This window comes from Crinia signifera, chromosome 6, assembly GCF_055691185.1.
Source record: "Crinia signifera chromosome 6, ASM5569118v1, whole genome shotgun sequence".
Lineage (NCBI taxonomy): Eukaryota > Metazoa > Chordata > Amphibia > Anura > Myobatrachidae > Crinia > Crinia signifera.
The window spans coordinates 12,524,724-12,544,147 of record NC_139222.1 but is presented as its reverse complement, the minus strand read 5'-3'; positions in this window follow the sequence as shown (position 1 = coordinate 12,544,147).

Genomic DNA, 19,424 nt, shown 5'->3' with positions numbered 1-19,424 from the left:
GTAACTCTCTCAGTGTATAGTATATATGGGAGTAACTCTCTCAGTGTATAGTATATATGACAGTAACTCTCTCAGTGTATAGTATATATGGGAGTAACTCTCTCAGTGTATAGTATATATGGGAGTATCTATCTCAGTGTATAGTATATATGGGAGTAACTCTCTCAGTGTATAGTATATATGGGAGTAACTCTCTCAGTGTATAGTATATATGACAGTAACTCTCTCAGTGTATAGTATATATGGGAGTAACTCTCTCAGTGTATAGTATATATGACAGTAACTCTCTCAGTGTATTATATATATGACAGTATCTCTCTCAGTGTATAGTGTATATGACAGTATCTCTCTTAGGGTATAGTATATACTGTATATGACAGTATCTCTCTCAGCGTACAGTGTATATGACAGTATCTCTCTCAGGGTATACAGCCTACCAGCTCTTTCTATTTAAATTGTTTGTGCGGCAGCGGCCGGCAGTCTAATTTGTGTTCCGGGGCACTCCCGGACCACCCCTTAGATTGTAATGATTTTCGGGTCCTGTCCCGCTGTCCCACCCGCGGCAGGCATTGTCCCGCTGCGGGGGGTGGCAGTTGGGAGACCCCCCAATCTAATAGCATAGACGCTGTGCTCATGCACACAGCGTCTATTCTCATATGAAAATGAGGTCGCGGCTAATTAGCATAAGCCGTGCCCTCAATTGCATACGCCCCGCCCCCTTTTCGGATGCTCGCGCGGCTTCGCCGCGTGAGTGTCCCTATTTCATCAGCACAGAAGTTGGGAGGTATGGTATTGTTTCGTTGACTTTTAGACACAGATTTTGTTTTATTTGTAAATAGACCCATGTAATTTTGTAGCCAACCAAGTTGCAACTCGGCATAAACACAGGAGCTTAGTAAATTTACCCACTATTGTGAACATTATTAATAAATCTACCCTGTTTGTCTATGAGAAAATCTTATGGGTCCAAAGTACATATTATTCCATCTCTTTGGCAGATATTTATCAAAATTGGAAGAGAGAAAATGTAGAGATTACATACCAACCAATCAACTTCTAACTTTCATTTTCCAAGCGCAACCGGTAAAATGAAAGTTAAAAGCTAATTGGTTGGAAGATTATCTCTCTCCAAGGTTGTATATAAATAATTACCTTTATCCTGTAGTAAACATTCTTGTCAGCAGTCTTTTCTGAACCTTCATCTGGACTCCTAGGTAAGACTGACATAAACCATCAGCGTATAGTGTATATGACAGTATCTCTCTCAGGGTATAGTATATACTGTATATGACAGTATCTCTCTCAGGGTATAGTATATACTGTATATGACAGTATCTCTCTCAGCGTATAGTGTATATGACAGTATCTCTCTCAGGGTATAGTATATACTGTCACACGTAGCCGCGACGGAGCGCGGCGGGTACAGTACTCACCCGCCCGCGCCCGCCGCCGGCTAGCGTGTGCAGGCTCCGGTCTGCGGTGTGCGGGTAGCGGCAGCTCTGGGTAGGGATGGCAGCAGTAGTGGTGCCGGGAGGCCGGCGTCGCCATCTTGGTTGAGGGCAGGAGACAGATTGGCCCAGAGTGGAGGTTCCCTCTTCATCCTGTGCTGACAGCCAATGGCAGCCATCCCCTGGGGATATAGGGGATCTGCCTAGGCTGTTCAGTGTCAGTGCAATGAGTCTTTGGAGTCATTCACAACTCCTAGCTGATTCCCGGATCCTGGCTCTTTCTCTCCTGACTCTGGTGCCTTGCTCCCTGCATCTTGCTACAAGGAAGTTTTCTCCTGACACCAATGCTGCAAGTCCTACCTAGTGCTTGTTCCTGCTTGTGTCCCAGAATTACCCTGCACAGCTTCCCGCTGTCCTCCTTCATACAACTCATTCATTCCATCATCTTTCAGTCATCCGGATCCATTTCTTCTGTCATCAAATCAACCTCCTTCCGGATCCTCATCTATGTACTCTGGCTCAACAAGTATACGTTTCCAGATTTCCCTGCCTGTTATTAGTATTGTGCTGGACTCTATTTAATTTATTCCAACTGTCACTTAAAGAAGTATTTGAGTGAAGTTTATCATTTATGAAATCCGTTATTAAACCTGCACGTTTCAATCCTACTCCTCCTGGTCCGTCTCCGGTTCCTGTGCACCACACGACTCCATCCAGCCCTTTAGCCGTGACAGTTTGCACTGACCCGATGGAATCGGGTGAAGCACAGGCCTCCATGACGGATGTTCTTCAAGGCATCATGGCTCGATTGGAACAAGTAGAGACTACCCAGCGTCAAGTGGCTCAATTTCTCCAGACCTTGTCATCACCTCAGGCGGCTCCCTCAGTTTCAGCAGCACCAACCTCCGGAGCTTCGGCCCCTGCTGCTCCCCCTGGGCCAGCTGCTCCTCACCAGCTACACCTGTCAACCCCCAGTAAATATGACGGGTCCCCGAGGGGGTGTCGAGGATTCCTGAATCAATGTGACGTCCATTTTACCCTCCAGCCTTCCAATTTCCCCTCTCCCAAGACTCGGGTGGCTTACATCGTGTCCCTACTGGCGGGCCCAGCCTTGGAGTGGGTGTCCCCCCTTTGGGAGCGTGCGGATCCCATCCTCAATAACTATGAAGAATTTGTGGCCTCCTTCCGTCGCATCTTCGACGAGCCTGGCAGAGTGTCCTCCGCAGCCACGGAGATCCTAAGGATTCGTCAGGGCAGTCGCCCAGTGGGACAATATGTCGTACAATTTCAAACCCTGGCTTCCGAACTCAGATGGAACGAAGAGGCTCTCGTTTCTGCCTTCTGGAACGGCCTAGCCGGGCGCATCAAGGACGAGTTAGCAACTCGCGATTCTCCTTCCACCCTGGCTGAACTCATTTCATTATGTAACAAAGTCGATCTGCGACTCCAAGAACGCCAACTTGAGAGGAATCGCTCTGATCGCCTTCGCCCTCGATTTCCTTCCAATGTCGCACCAGCCTCCAAACCAACCCCGCCTCCTGCGGTGTCAACAGATGAGCCCATGCAAATCAACCGCTCCCGTCTCTCTCTCGAAGAGAAGTCCCGAAGACGGCGAGAGAATCTATGCATGTACTGTGGCTCCTCAGCTCACTTATTGGCTTCCTGCCCGCTGCGGCCGGGAAACGACCGCTCCTAATCTCCCCGAGGGAGGTCCGATTAGGAGTCTTGCTTCCATCTCCCTCTTCTTTTGATTCCACCATTCCGGTTACCCTTGTGTGTCCCCAAGGGAGAAAAAGAGTTCAGGCCCTATTGGACTCTGGAGCAGCGGGAAACTTCCTTTCTTCTTCTTTTGTTACCCAACATGCCCTGCCTGTGCAACCCCTGGATCACTCGCTGGTCCTCACTGCAGTGGATGGGAGTCGAATTCGTAGTGGACAAATCACCCATCAGACCACCCCGGTGACACTGCTCATAGGAGCTCTACATCAAGAGACCCTCGAATTCTTCATTCTTCCACAGTCCTCACACCAAATGGTCCTGGGCCTTCCCTGGCTCTCCAAACATAACCCACACATCGATTGGACCAATATGGAGGTCAAGGCCTGGGGAACAGATTGCCAGTCTACTTGCATTCCTCAGATCCTTCCGGTCTACCAGACCCATCCACAACGTGAGGGTAACTGTCCTTCATCCTCTTCAGCTCCACCCTTGTCGATACCCGCACCATATCGTTCATTTACAGATGTATTCAGTAAAGGTGGTGCCGACACCCTGCCTCCTCACCGTCCTTGGGACTGCCCGATAGAGCTGGTGGCCGGGAAATTCCCTCCTCGTGGCCGCATCTATCCCCTGTTGCTACCTGAGACTGAGGCCATGTCCTCGTACATTCAAGAGAACTTAAACAAAGGTTTCATTCGACCATCTACTTCTCCGGCCGGGGCCGGGTTTTTCTTTGTGAAAAAGAAAGATGGCGGTCTTCGGCCATGTATCGACTATAGGGGCCTGAACGACATCACCATTAAAAACCGCTATCCCTTACCCCTTATCGCAGAACTATTCGACAAGATCAGAGGGGCAGCAATCTTTACTAAATTGGACCTGCGAGGGGCCTACAATTTGATCCGGATCCGTCCAGGTGACGAGTGGAAGACGGCTTTTAACACGCGCGACGGCCACTATGAATACCTGGTGATGCCCTTCGGCCTTTGTAACGCCCCCGCTGTCTTCCAACAGTTTGTAAATGATATCTTTCGGGACTTGCTGTACCACTCCATCGTAGTCTATCTAGACGATATACTCATCTTCTCTCCAAATCTCCAACTTCACAGACAGACAGTGTCCGAAGTCCTACGACGTCTTCGCCAAAATCAACTGTTCTGCAAGTTGGAAAAGTGCGTTTTTGAGGTCACGTCCATTCCATTCTTGGGTCACATTCTCTCAGATAGAAATGGACCCAGAGAAGGTGAGAGCCATCCAAGACTGGGCAGCCCCCACAACACTCAAAGGAATTCAGAGATTCCTAGGGTTCTCAAACTATTACCGGCGATTTATCCGGAACTTCTCTACTATCGCTGCTCCCCTCACTGCTCTCACTTGCAAGGGAGCTGATCCAAGCCGATGGTCGCCAGAAGCATCCTCTGCCTTCCAGCAGTTAAAGAGAGCATTCATGACGGCACCAATCCTCCTCCAACCAGACCTCGACAGGCCCTTCATTCTCGAGGTGGACGCATCCTCGGAAGGGATCGGGGCCATCTTGTCACAAAAAGGTGAGGATCAAGAATTACACCCTTGTGCCTTCCTCTCCAAAAAATTCCTCCCAGCAGAGAAGAATTACCCCATCGGGGAACAGGAGTTGCTTGCAGTCAAAACTGCGTTAGAGGAGTGGCGATACCTTCTGGAGGGGGCACGACATAAGATCACCGTGTATTCAGACCACAAAAATCTGTCCTTTCTTAAACAGGCTCAGTGCCTTACTGCCCGCCAAGCCCGTTGGGCCATGTTTTTTGAACGCTTTGATTTCCAAATTAAATTCCGACCTGGAACCACGAATACTAAGGCAGACGCTCTATCCCGCTCCTTTGAGACGACCTCTGACCTAGAGACACCTCCTCGTCCAATCCTCAATCCGCTGGTCTTCGCCCAAGTAACCGTACAGCCATCTCCTCCTCCAGGTAAAACGTTCGTTCCCCCCGAACTTCGCAAGAAAATATTGTCATGGGCACATTCTTCCCGCTTCGCAGGGCACGCAGGAGCACAAAAGACCTTGATGTTCCTGTCACGTTCTTATTGGTGGCCAACCATCCGCCACGACGTAACCAACTTCGTTGCCTCTTGTGTAAGATGTGCTCAGCATAAAGTGCCCAGAACAACTCCCGCTGGTCCTCTCCGCCCTCTAACCATTCCCACAGAACCATGGACCCATCTGTCAATGGACTTCATTTGCGAACTACCTCCCTCAAAAGGTCATACCGCAATCTGGGTAGTGGTCGACCGATTCTCGAAAATGGTCCATTTTTTCCCACTAAAAGGTCTCCCCTCTGCTCCAGTACTGGCTCAGCTATTCATCTCAACCATTTTTAAACTTCACGGACTGCCCAAAGAGATTGTATCCGACCGCGGAGTACAGTTCGTTGCAAAGTTCTGGAGAGCTCTCTGTGCCGCGGTACAGGTCAAACTCAAGTTTTCCACTGCCTTTCATCCCCAGACCAACGGCCAGACAGAACGGGTGAATCAAGACTTGGAGGCCTTTATCCGACTGTTTGTCTCGTCTTCCCAAGATGACTGGGTGGATCTTCTCCCGTGGGCAGAATATATGCATAACAACTCCTATCACTCTTCCTCCGGAACCACCCCCTTCTTTACAGTATTCGGCAAACATCCACGGTCTCCGGATTTCTCAGAATTATCCTCTTCCGAAGTTCCTGCAGCAACCACTTCACTACAACGCTTTGCTAAAATCTGGTCGGATGTCCACACCGCTCTTCTTAAATCTTCCGCCCGATACAAGAGGATGGCAGACAGGAAAAGAAGGGCAGCGCCCAGATTGAAAGTCGGAGACCGGGTATGGCTGTCTACCCGCCATATACGCCTCCGTCTGCCCTCTATGAAGCTGGCTCCCCGGTTCATTGGGCCATACCCTATCATCCAAGTCATTAATCCTGTCGCTTATAGACTTCAACTTCCTCCTTCCCTAAGGATTTCGAATTCTTTCCATGTGTCCCTCCTCAAGCCTTTAAGGTTGAACTCTTATCAAAAGAAGATTCCCAAACCGCCCAAGATTAACTCCGAAAGTGGGGCTGAATTCGAGGTAAGACGCATTATAGACTCTCGTTGCCGCAATTCTCGTACCAAGTATCTGGTGGAATGGGTTGGGTTTGGTCCCGAAGAGAACTCTTGGGTGGATTCCATTGATTTGCACGCTCCAAAACTGGTAAAGCAATTTCTCCAGAGAAATCCGCACAAGGCCCATAGGCGCCCTGGGGTCACCCTGAAAAGGGGGGGTACTGTCACACGTAGCCGCGACGGAGCGCGGCGGGTACAGTACTCACCCGTCCGCGCCCGCCGCCGGCTAGCGTGTGCAGGCTCCGGTCTGCGGTGTGCGGGTAGCGGCAGCTCTGGGTAGGGATGGCAGCAGTAGTGGTGCCGGGAGGCCGGCGTCGCCATCTTGGTTGAGGGCAGGAGACAGATTGGCCCAGAGTGGAGGTTCCCTCTTCATCCTGTGCTGACAGCCAATGGCAGCCATCCCCTGGGGATATAGGGGATCTGCCTAGGCTGTTCAGTGTCAGTGCAATGAGTCTTTGGAGTCATTCACAACTCCTAGCTGATTCCCGGATCCTGGCTCTTTCTCTCCTGACTCTGGTGCCTTGCTCCCTGCATCTTGCTACAAGGAAGTTTTCTCCTGACACCAATGCTGCAAGTCCTACCTAGTGCTTGTTCCTGCTTGTGTCCCAGAATTACCCTGCACAGCTTCCCGCTGTCCTCCTTCATACAACTCATTCATTCCATCATCTTTCAGTCATCCGGATCCATTTCTTCTGTCATCAAATCAACCTCCTTCCGGATCCTCATCTATGTACTCTGGCTCAACAAGTATACGTTTCCAGATTTCCCTGCCTGTTATTAGTATTGTGCTGGACTCTATTTAATTTATTCCAACTGTCACTTAAAGAAGTATTTGAGTGAAGTTTATCATTTATGAAATCCGTTATTAAACCTGCACGTTTCAATCCTACTCCTCCTGGTCCGTCTCCGGTTCCTGTGCACCACACGACTCCATCCAGCCCTTTAGCCGTGACATATACTGTATATGACAGTATCTCTCTCAGCGTACAGTGTATATGACAGTATCTCTCTCAGGGTATAGTATATACTGTATATGACAGTATCTCTCTCAGTGTACAGTGTATATGACAGTATCTCTGTCAGGGTATAGTATATACTGTATATGACAGTATCTCTCTCAGTGTAAAGTGTATATGACAGTATCTCTCTCAGCGTATAGTGTATATGACAGTATCTCTCTCAGGGTATAGTATATATGACAGTATCTCTCTCAGCGTATAGTGTATATGACAGTATCTCTCTCAGCGTATAGTGTATATGACAGTATCTCTCTCAGGGTATAGTATATACTGTATATGACAGTATCTCTCTCAGTGTACAGTGTATATGACAGTATCTCTCTCAGCGTATAGTGTATATGACAGTATCTCTCTCAGTGTACAGTGTATATGACAGTATCTCTCTCAGCATATAGTGTATATGACAGTATCTCTCTCAGTGTATAGTATATATGACAGTATCTCAGTGTACAGTATATATGACAGTAACTATCTCAGTGTATAGTATATATGACAGTAACTCTCAGTGTATAGTATATATGACAGTAACTCTCTCAGTGTATAGTATATATGGGAGTAACTCTCTCAGTGTATAGTATATATGACAGTATCTCAGTGTATAGTATATATGACAGTAACTCTCTCAGTGTATAGTATATATGACAGTATCTCTCAGTGTATAGTATATATGACAGTATCTCTCTCAGTGTATAGTATATATGACCTATCTCTCTCAGTGTATAGTGTATATGACAGTATCTCTCTCAGGGTATAGTGTATATGACAGTATCTCTCTCAGGGTATAGTATATACTGTATATGACAGTATCTCTCTCAGGGTATAGTATATACTGTATATGACAGTATCTCTCTCAGCGTACAGTGTATATGACAGTATCTCTCTCAGGGTATACAGCCTACCAGCTCTTTCTACCCGGCTGTCATTTCTTTAAATGGTACTTGTTTCCTATCTGGGCGCCCGCTAAGTTAATTGCGCACCATGCTATTCTCCGTAGAGAAATCGGATCGCATCGCATCGTACACATACACGATATTGAACGATGCGATGCGATGCGATGCGATCCGATTCGATTTCCCATAGGAAACAATGTTAAATGGCTCAATTTAGCCAAATTCTCATAGGAACAATAGTAAATGGGCCAAAAACACCCCTGAACATTGAAATGTCCCCCCAAAAGTAGTTGACGCCACCCCGCCATCAACGTGAACCCGAAGCGTGGCGAGCGCAGCGAGCCCGCGAGGGGCGGCGGTACGCGTCCTCCGACCTTTTCATGCCCTACTATCCACGTCGGCGTGGAGTGAGAATAGAATAGTGTGGCGAGCGCAGCGAGCCACCGAGCCCGAAGCGTGGCGAGCGCAGCGAGCCCCGCGAGGGGACGCGGATACCTTCACAGGTAAACGCGTCCCTTCGCGGGCTTCCCAGGTGTCCGCGTCGCCATGGACACCTGGGAAGCCCGCGAGGGGACGCGTATAACTGTGAAGGTATCCGCGTCCCCTCGCGGGGCTCGCTGCGCTCGCCACGCTTCGGGCTCGGTGGCTCGCTGCGCTCGCCACACTATTCTATTCTCACTCCACGCCCTAGTGGATAGTAGGGCATGAAAAGGTCGGAGGACGCGTACCGCCGCCCCTCGCGGGCTCGCTGCGCTCGCCACGCTTCGGGTTCACGTTGATGGCGGGGTGGCGTCAACTACTTTTGGGGGGACATTTCAATGTTCAGGGGTGTTTTTGGCCCATTTACTATTGTTCCTATGAGAATTTGGCTAAATTGAGCCATTTCACATTGTTTCCTATGGGAAATCGAATCGGATCGCATCGCATCGCATCGTTCAATATCGTGTATGTGTACGATGCGATGCGATCCGATTTCATTACGGTGCCGTACGTAGAAAACCTGGGCGCCCAGATAGGAAACAAGTACCCTTTAAATTGTTTGTGCGGCAGCGGCCGGCAGTCTAATGTGTGTTCCGGTGCACCCCCGGACCACCCCTTAGATTCGCCTATGGTGGCCGTGGGGATGCTGCCTCCTCCTGGGTGTGTGACAATGAGGATCTGTATGCACCTGGTTGTTGCCCCTGTGCAGTGGGCGGTGGGGAGAGCACTCGCTGCTCTGGGCATCTCTGTTGCCCTCTGTTTGCTGCCACTTGCTGTGTACATGGGTGTGCAGCCCAGCTGTGATGTTTTCAGTAACCCCATTTGCATAGTGCATGCTGATTGGTTGATTATGAAAAACTCCATATGGGATAGGGCGATGGTGAATATAAGTAACCCTCCCAGGAGACCTGCACTAACTAATAGTGACAACTGCAGAAGAATTTGATTGATGGGTTGATGGGATTAGCGTGCGACAGACAGACAGACAGATGCACCTCAAGGACTTTGCTTTATACCACTGTATGTAAGGAAAGATACGCCGCATACACTGAGTATACTAAGGGGGTGATTCAACACCATTCGGATCGTTCTGATGGTGGGGGCTTGCACATCCGCAAGGGCGTATTTGTGCATGTGCAGTCCCGGCAACGAACAGCTTCATGTAACATGTAACTCGCTGGCCAATTCGGTGCAGGGATGGAGAGTCGGGTGCGGACGGCGGCATTTTCAGGGCATCCCCATGAAACCACTGAGTGTTCCCACAGGAGCGCACATGGGCTGATGCCTGCCACGCCCGCCTGCGGACAATGAAGGAAATAAAAGTCAGTTGCGACTGGCTTTTATCTCAGAAGGGTTAAGAAATTATTCGTTGGCCGCTGACCACGGGGGCAGAGGGAGGGGGTATTGAGCAAGGCGCCGTCACAAGGACTCTGTAAGCCGCGAGCTTGGCAGTGCTGTACACCAGTATCAGCTCAATGCCCACCGCCCAGGGGCATTGAGGACAGCACCAGGCTTCAGCCAAGTCCTTTATTGGGGGGGGTCCCCACTCCCCCAGGGCCCTTGGCCAGGCTGACCGGTCGGTAGGGTTAATGCTTTGGCCGCGGGACCTTATCTAATAAGTGTCCCCCGGCTGTGGCATTACCCTGCTGGCTGGTTTGGCCTGGGGCTGGTTCATAAAATACGGGGGACCCCTACTCATTTTGTCCCCCGTATTTTGGGAACCAGCCCCGGACCTGGAGCCTGGGGCTGGTTGTAAAAAACCGGGGAACCCCTATTTGCCGGCTTCCCTGATATTTTATAACCGGCCCGGCTCTGTCAGCCTGGTGCTGGTTACAGCTGTGGGGGGGACCAAGCTGGTTTTTTTTATTTCTTTATTTTTCTATTTTTTTACACTGAAGCCTGCACAGATCTGACTGATCCGTGCAGGCTAATGCCAAATACGACTGGGAAATAAAGTGTATTTTCCTGCCGTATTTGCCCGGCCATTCACGGCCATTTCACGCTAATTAGCGGCCGTATTTTCTTATGAATGGTGATTCCTGTCGTATTCTATCGGGGGTGTATTCATTCGTATTTGTAAATACAAGTACTAATGTCCCATCAATACGAATACGAAAATTCTTATTTTTGGCATAGTAAATGCCAAAAATACGTATACGCCAAAAAAATCGTATGTTCGTATGAAAATACAATTTTTTTCCACAAATTGTTGCTAGTAAATTTCCCCCATAATGCCATACTTCCTATGCCTGTTTCATCCCCATGGGGGACATTATATGGTATGTAATATATGTGTGAATGCCTTCACAGAAGGCAACAGGGACTTCCATAGAAAGCAGTATATATTTATTAGAAATTGATAGCGGACAAATCACATATTAACTGTCCCCCACCAGAGGGCAATGTACCGTCCCACTCCCCATGTACTGAACCCCAAGCACCCCTGATTATAGGGGAGATTAATGGGGGCTGATGGCGAACACATTAATAAAGTTTTACTGTTCGCAGAGAGAGCGGGTAAGTGTGTTCAGCGCGAGAAAGAGGAGATAAAAGCTGCATCCGTTAATGGCTGTGGGGCAGTGTTCCTGAGGAGATGATTCGGAGCAGAGCTGAGCAGCCAAGGGAAAGAGGAGAGCGGTGCTGTGACAAGAAAAGAGGGCTTACCTGAGTAATATTGTGGCTCCGTGCGGTCTCCTTCGGTTCCGGTGGCTGGCGGTGCAGAGCGGAGTAGCCGGAGCGCATCCATCTCGCAGGGGAGTGTGGCCGCTATAGCACTTGTACGGGCCCCAAGCGAGACCATCCAAATCCGTAGATCTCAGTGGGGGTGCAGCCAAAGACACTGATTAATGCAAAAAAATGTCTTTCTTTGTTGGCGCACAGAAACAAAGAGAATTGTGTTTATAATAAAATTCCAATATTTTACTTGAAATCATTAAAAACTGTCAAACGTGTGAAATATTTCTGTGTTAAATACAAAATAAACAAACAATTGTGTTATTAAAATACGGCGTCCTTGTCTTTTTGATATTATTTTATACTTTTTGGAGTGATTCAGGTAGTACACTAGTGCGTTTCAGGAAATCTATGCCTTGGCCTCCAATGTGTTGCCCGCCTGGGTTATTACAATTTAATGAGTTGAATGAACAGTGAAAGTAATAAAAAGGGGGCAATATTAATAAGGCCATAAGCATAAGCCATTATTTTTTTAAATATATATTTGCCTCACTTATAATTACAATCACCAGCCGTGTAATCGGCTTTCATTGTGAGAAACTTCAATGAATTATGTTCAATTGAAAATATACAGGTATTAAGCAGATAAACACCATCTCTTATGAGAAACTTACAGGGGTATAACAGCGGTGATATAACTATAATTGTAACTGCTGACCACACACTGTACAATCCGGCCTCAGCAGATCAGCCGCCTTATACGCTATTCTCTGCCCAGCACCCATTTTCTAAATCTTGCTTGTAAATAGCTAATAAGGGTATAAATCTGGTGCAGAAAAAGAGATAGGAGATAGTGCCGGGACAATAATGATACGGCCATAATTACAGCCATAAGTTATCCACATAACCCACCTTATCGATCTATCTAACAATCGATACTGGCTGCATAATATTGTTGGAAACACTAACCAAATGTGCAATTGATATAGTATCTTGATAGAATATTTGGTCTGTGGACTCTCTGTCTGTAACACACTGGACATTGGCCCTTATTCTGATCGGTGCGGATATTCCCGCATTCTTACGGTGCGGTCCGCACGCCACGGTGTTTTGCCGCGTGCGGCCATCGTCCGTAGAAACGCCCACGTGTCCTCCGCATTCGGACGGACTCACTCTTTAAGAACAGGGCGTGTTTACGGACGACATACAAAGCATGCGTGTGCGGGAGAAACACTCCGATTCGGCACGGTATTACAGAGTATTACAGAGTATGCTCGGGAATACCGCATCCGAACGGGAGCCAAGCGGTGCTACCGCACGTAAGCGGAGTATTTACGCCAAACAACCCACTATGAAGTATCTTCTGCTATACATCACATGACCCACTTATTCAATTACCTATCCTCATAAAAAACTTCTTATTTTGAATTGGAATCAATTAGATGCCAATATATCCTTACAAGCATGCCTAACACATGCATTGCACACATTAACCCCCTACAGCAATTGAAGTGCAATGGTTTCAATTAAAGCACTGACAAGCGTCCTATTAGTGAGTAATGAGTAAAGGAGTAGATTCTATTGGGTTCAGGTGTTAATGGTTGTAGTCATTAGGCGTACGTTCGCCTACCGCATGAACGAGTGGTGTCCGCAAAGCAATAGTACACTTGTGGACACCGCACATTTCTGGCCTTTTTGATCGCGTGCATTCGGAGTGGTTTCCGAATGTACGCCCCCCAACATAAGTGTACTCCCCCGTGTCCGCCCATGTTTCCGCCCCGTTTTGCCCACTTTGAAACTACGCCCATGTGTCATTCCGCATGACGCCCATAATACGCCCCTATTTCCCGAATGATAGCGGTGAACAGTTCTGGACGGGATCTGGCCTTACTGGTACCGAGTCAAGGCGTGGCACATGCGCGTTGCGTTCTCCACGCATGCGCAGACGCCGTAAACACGCGATCCGAAAGTATGCGGTAAAGTCCGCGTCAATCAGAATAAGGGCCATTGTCGGCAACACACCACTCAATCTGATTGTCTTAGATATCCATACCACCTTCCATCTAGTACCTAGTATTAAGTGGTGCCCATACAGAATTTAGATAAGAGGCATTCAAAAAGTACAAAAACGGATGTGGATACAGAGATAAAAGACAGTAGTGGGAAGATATTGGTATTGGTATGGCTATGAATGCAACTGTTAATCATCTATTACATAACCTACGCTATTACTCTATTTAAATATCGGGTACTGATTGTAAAAATCTTATCTCTTATATATTTGGTTACATCTGTCACTCAAAGTGTGTGAGTGTGTCTATAACGCTGGGTGGAGCCTCTGACTCACATGACTGACTCACATGACAGAGAACCAGCCCAGTGAGCCCACAGACAGTGCCAGACACCCTCTGCCTCCCCATGTTGCCCAGCCAAGACTGCTACTCCACAGCCACTAGGTGAGCCCCCAGCGACCTCCCCTCCCACGATTTGCGGCACCCCCGGTGACCCCCCCTCCCACGATTCGTGGCAAAACACCCCACACCCCCCCCCCCGTGATTCGCGACCCCCCAGTGACCCCCCCCTCCCGCAATTCATGCCCCCCGTGACCCCCCCTCGGCACACCCCATCTCCCACGTTTCGCGGCAACCCCCGCCCCCGCGACCCCCCCTCCCGCAATTTGCGGCAACCCCACCTCCCGTGATTCGCGGCAACCCCCCATCCCTCAACCCCCCTCCCGCGATTCGCTGCAACCCCCCGCGCCCCCTCTCCTGCGATTATCATCACCCACCCCCCCCTGCGACCCCCCCTCCCGTAATTTCACGGCACCCCCGCAACACTCCCACCTCCCGCAATTCGCGGCACCCCCCCGCGACCCCCCCTCCCGAGATTCGCGGCACCCCCCCACCCCATGACCCTCCCGCAATTCGCAGCACACCCCCCCCCCTCCCACGATTCGCGGCAACCCCCGCCCCCACGACCCCCCCTCCCGCGATTCGCGGCAAAACACCCCCCCATGGCCCCGCGATTCGCGGCACCCCTCCTCCCCGCCCCCCCTCCCGCGATTCGCGGCACCCCCCGCGACCCCCCCTCCCGTGATTCATAGTGGGGGTGGAGTGGGGGTGCATTTAACATTGTAAGCCCCCATTAGGGTGCTTATACAATTAAACATCGTATAGGGGGCTTATACAATTTAAAATGCCATTTAAGATGCGATTATATGTCGTGCGACCTAATATCGTGGGCGCCATGAAAATACACAAGTACCGTGTATTGTGTATATAACACAGAAATATTTCACACATTTGACAGTTTTTAATGATTTCAAATAAAATATTGGAATTTTATTATAAACACAATTCTCTTACTCATTTCTGTGCGCCAACAAAGAAACACGTTCTTCTCTATCCTCTTCTTTCCACAGAGCCATGTACAGATCAGTGAGATATGTGCAGTTAAGCCCAAAAAAGTGTGTACAAGTGAAAGGAAAAAACAAAAACAAACGACAGACCCCTATATTCATGAAATCAGCACAGACTCTTGAACCAGTCCTGGTTCCAAAAATACGGGGAGAAAAAGACTGGGGGTGCCCCATATTTTGGAACCAGCACCAGGCTCCAACAGCCAGCAGTGTCATGCCACAGCTGGGGGACACTTTTTATGCACCGTAGCTGGTCAGCCCTGGACAGAGCAACTGGGGGGAGTGGGGACCCCCCCCCCCAATAAAAGGGTCCCCTCAGGCTTCACCCATACAGGGCTGAAGCCCGGGGCTGTCCTCCCCACCCCTGGGCTGTGGGTGGTGGGCTGATTTTCGTGATGTATAAAAAAACTAAGATTTAAAAAACACATTGGTTTTCACAGTAGAACTACAAATCCCAGAAGGCCTCCCCGCAGTGGTGTAACAATAGCCCCGCAGTCGCAGGGAGGTGCTGAGTAAGTGTGGGCGCTGGGGGTCTGCGGGGCTACCGATGCGTCCGTCACATGCACACCCCCTTCCCACTCAACGTTGAGCAAACCCCCCGGCAAGTGTGAAGCTCGACAAAGGGAAATATCAGCACTCACCTATTCAATGCCGATATTTTTCTTGGCAGTTGGAGCATTGAATTCCGCCTGTCGAGTTCCTGTTGGATCAGACGAAAAACAGGGCGGGATTCCGACTGTTGGGGCATTCCGACAGTCGGAATCCAAGATAATATACCCCCATTATATATAAACAAGCTGCCTTAACAGGTTTAGGTGACATACAGTAAAGGGTCTTACCCAGGGCCGGATTTCCCACTAGGCCCCTAGGTTCCATCCACTTTGCACCAGGAATGGACATGGGGAAGGGGGGGACACTTCTTGTGCACCAGTGACCAGCAGCCGCGATCGTAGCCCGGCGGGTGGACCACAAACATAAGAAATCAGAGCAGACATCACTTCTGCCTGCGCCTGAATCAATCCCCGCCCCTGTGGCCCTCAGTGTGCCCACCCGCAGTGTAGACGGAGGCGGCGCTTGGAGATTACATCATCTCCAAGCGCCGGGACCGCGGTGATCCCCGCCGGATACACCGAGCGCCGTTCTGGGGGCAGCCCAGCACCAAGGTAAGCTGCTGGGCTACCCCCAGCCGCTGTCCGGGAGGTGAATGCATGCCACACACAGCCATCGATTCACCTTCTCCCCTGCCGCCACTGCTGTCTGCAGAGTATAGCAGACAGCAGCGCAGGCTGTGTGTGTGTCCCCGTCCAACCTGCGGATGCTGCAGTCCACAGGTTGGACGTCCCCATTCATGTAAATGGGAGCTGGGTCATCCGACCCAGCGTACCCATTTACACCACCCTCTACCCAGGTCCTAGCCGTGTTCGGTAGAAGTCCCGTGTAAAGGGACACGGCATGACAGATTTACACCGCCTCTGACCCGCCGAAGACCCGGAGTTTTGAGGTGGTGTAAAAGGGGTATAAGACACATGGGACTATATTATAGCATGTATAAGTGTGTCACGGCATAGTGACAGCTGAGTGCACAGCTCTTCGTCCACATTGCATGGGGGGTGCATGGGGTGGACCAACCTGAGCCAGGAGGAACACTGGGGGCTGCTCTCCCCTGGCCAATCTGACTGTGCTACAGAGCCGCTCTCGTGCACAGTCCTCAACCTCCTCTCTCTCTCTTGCTCCCTTTCTCTCTCTCTTTTATCTCCCTCCTTATAATAGGTCGGGGGGAGGGGCGGCGGCAAAAAATGTGGTGCCTATGGGCGGTCAGACACTTAAATCCGGCACTGGTCTTACCTGTGTGGTGGGTGTAAAATGTGTAGTACTTGTGTATTTTGGCGGCGCCCATCGCATCGCAAACCATAAGGCATGCAATGGTATGCGATGTGACGCGATATTGCACGATATTGTACAATGCCATACAATTTTAAAATTGTATGACATTGTATATGGCATACAATGGGGCGCTTACAATGTTAAATGCACCCCCACGCCACCCCCCCCCCCCCCCCCACACTATAAACGTGAACCCAAAGCGTGGCGAGCGCAGCGAGCCTGCGAGGGGCGGCTGTACGCGTCCTCCGACCTTTTCATACCCCCACTATCCACGTCGGCGTGGAGTTGAGAATAGAAAGTGTGGCGAGCGCAGCGAGCCACCGAGCCCGAAGCGTGGCGAGCGCACGCGGATACCTGTGAAGCGCGCGAGGGGACGCCGATACCTGTGAAGGCATCCGCGTTCCCTCGCGGGGCTCGCTGCGCTCGCCACACTTTCTATTCTCAACTCCATGCCGACGTGGATAGTGGGGGTATGAAAAGGTCGGAGGACACGTACCGCCGCCCCTCGTGGGCTTGCTGCGCTCGCCACGCTTCGGGTTCACGTTTATAGTGGGGGGGTGGCGTGGGGGTGCATTTAACATTGTAAGCACCCATTAGGGTGCTTATACAATGTTTCATCGCATAGGGGGCAAAAATCGCGTCGCATCGCATGCCATCGGGTGCATGGCATGCGATGCGATGCGCTTAAAACATTGCGCGATGGAGATCGCGGGCACCGCCAAAATACACAAGTACCAAATGTGTCCCTTAATTCAAAATATACAGTAGGGACAATAGCGGCGGTGAGCAATATAAAATTAAAAACCGGATTAGCTCTTGTTAGGGCTTAATACATCTGCCCCAGTGTGTGAAGAAGAGGATTTACACACTGATGGAAGTGAGGAATCGGAGGTCGAGGATTACTAGATCTTGCTTCTGTAGAGCCAGTTTGTACTGAGAGAAATCATTGAGAAAACGTGGCAAATCCTGCCACAGAAATGAATGATTTGTTAAACTATGCCATGTCATGTTTAATGTATACAAGATATGGGTGATAAATGTATTTTTTATTTTGTACTGTTTGGAATATTGATTTATAGTTTATTAAACACCTAGTTACCCTTATCGACACACTCAGGATACTAGTCCTGGGTTTTCTTTCTTCTTGTTCACACAGGACATTATCACTGACATATCTTGTCACGAATTCACAATGAATGTCGACAGCACTATATCGAATCAAGATGTCGACATTGCTACTTGTTTCACCATTCACTGTGTGTTAACTTTTTTCTTTTACATCGTGTGTATGCTCACAGATTTTTTCTTGTATTCATATGTATGTATTTATTTATATATTTCCAGTCCATTTTGTGTAAGGGTCACTTCATCCCAATCCGCACTTCTTCCATCTTGGATCCCTTATGGGTCCATTTCTCTTTATTTGTGTATTATTCAACTACTTTCATAACTACTACAGACTGGTGATTCCTCACCTCACGATATCACCAGGACACCAGCCAATACAGCATTTTTATATGCCATACACTGACATGAAAATTGGGTATTACTTCACTCAATTATATTATATTTTTTTCTTTTATCAGAGGATGTATGATGTAGGATTCTCACAAGCGGTAATTTTTACCTAACCATCCCCGCTTTCCAGACTGCTGGTACCCCTTAATTATAGGGATATAAATATTCTGCAGGAATGCAGGAATGTATACCGATGCAGGCGTAATGATAACCCCGACTTACGTCGACATTTTTACTGTTGACACACGGGTTACCACATTACGGAGATAAACATGTATGCGTACATGCACTGATACAATACCCACGGATACACATATGGGGGATGCACCGGGAACTACTGGTCGACGCATGTATGATAACCGCAACAGACTTTGATATACCTACAGTTGACACACTGGTCGACATATGACTAGGTCTGTCATATGCATGGACATCTCACTGATGCAACATCTGTGGACACATCTATTGGTGAATATAACCACCGATACTCAGAATGATGCTGTGTGCAAACACACTGAGACAGTAACCATTAGCACCAATACGAGGTCCCTAATCAATCCTATGAGAGATTGTTAACAAAATACTTACCCTCCTTGGCAGAATACACCTACAATAAACCTACAGATTTGCGCAGACAAGGAATGATCTTCCCCAGTGGCGTAAATTGCGCAAGGCAGCCCCCGCAACTGCTTGGGGGAGCGGGGGCTGCGTGGGCGCCTGCTCCCGCCTGGGGCACTGAGCAAAGCGAGGTGGCTGGTTTGTGCTGCTGGTGACCGTGCGCCGCGCCGCACAGGAGAGTCGGCCGGGGCACGGGCGCAGCCATGACAGTCTGACAGACTCAGTGTCAGACTGTCCAATGGGAGGGTAGGCGTCAGGCGGCTGTCCAATGAGCAGGCGGGGGTAAGGCAGCAGCAGTGACTGCTGGTTACGCTGCCCCCTCCCGCTTGCCGCTGCACTGAGCACTTAGCTGATGAAAAAACCTCCCTTTGTAGTCGCCGCCCCGCGCACACTTACGCGTCACTCTCTCTGCCTGGCGCCATCGCCGACGCCAACCCCCTCCCTCTCCTCCGCATGCCATTAGTCCGCAGCGCGCGCCATTACACACACAGCGCGCCTGCCACGCCACCTGCGGCGAGCTTGCACAAAGAGGCCTGGACCTAGGGATGCCAATCCCGGGGCATTTTTTCAATCCCGGATTCCGGGATTGAAAAGTGCTCAATCCCGGGATTCTCGGGATCCCGGGATTGGCATC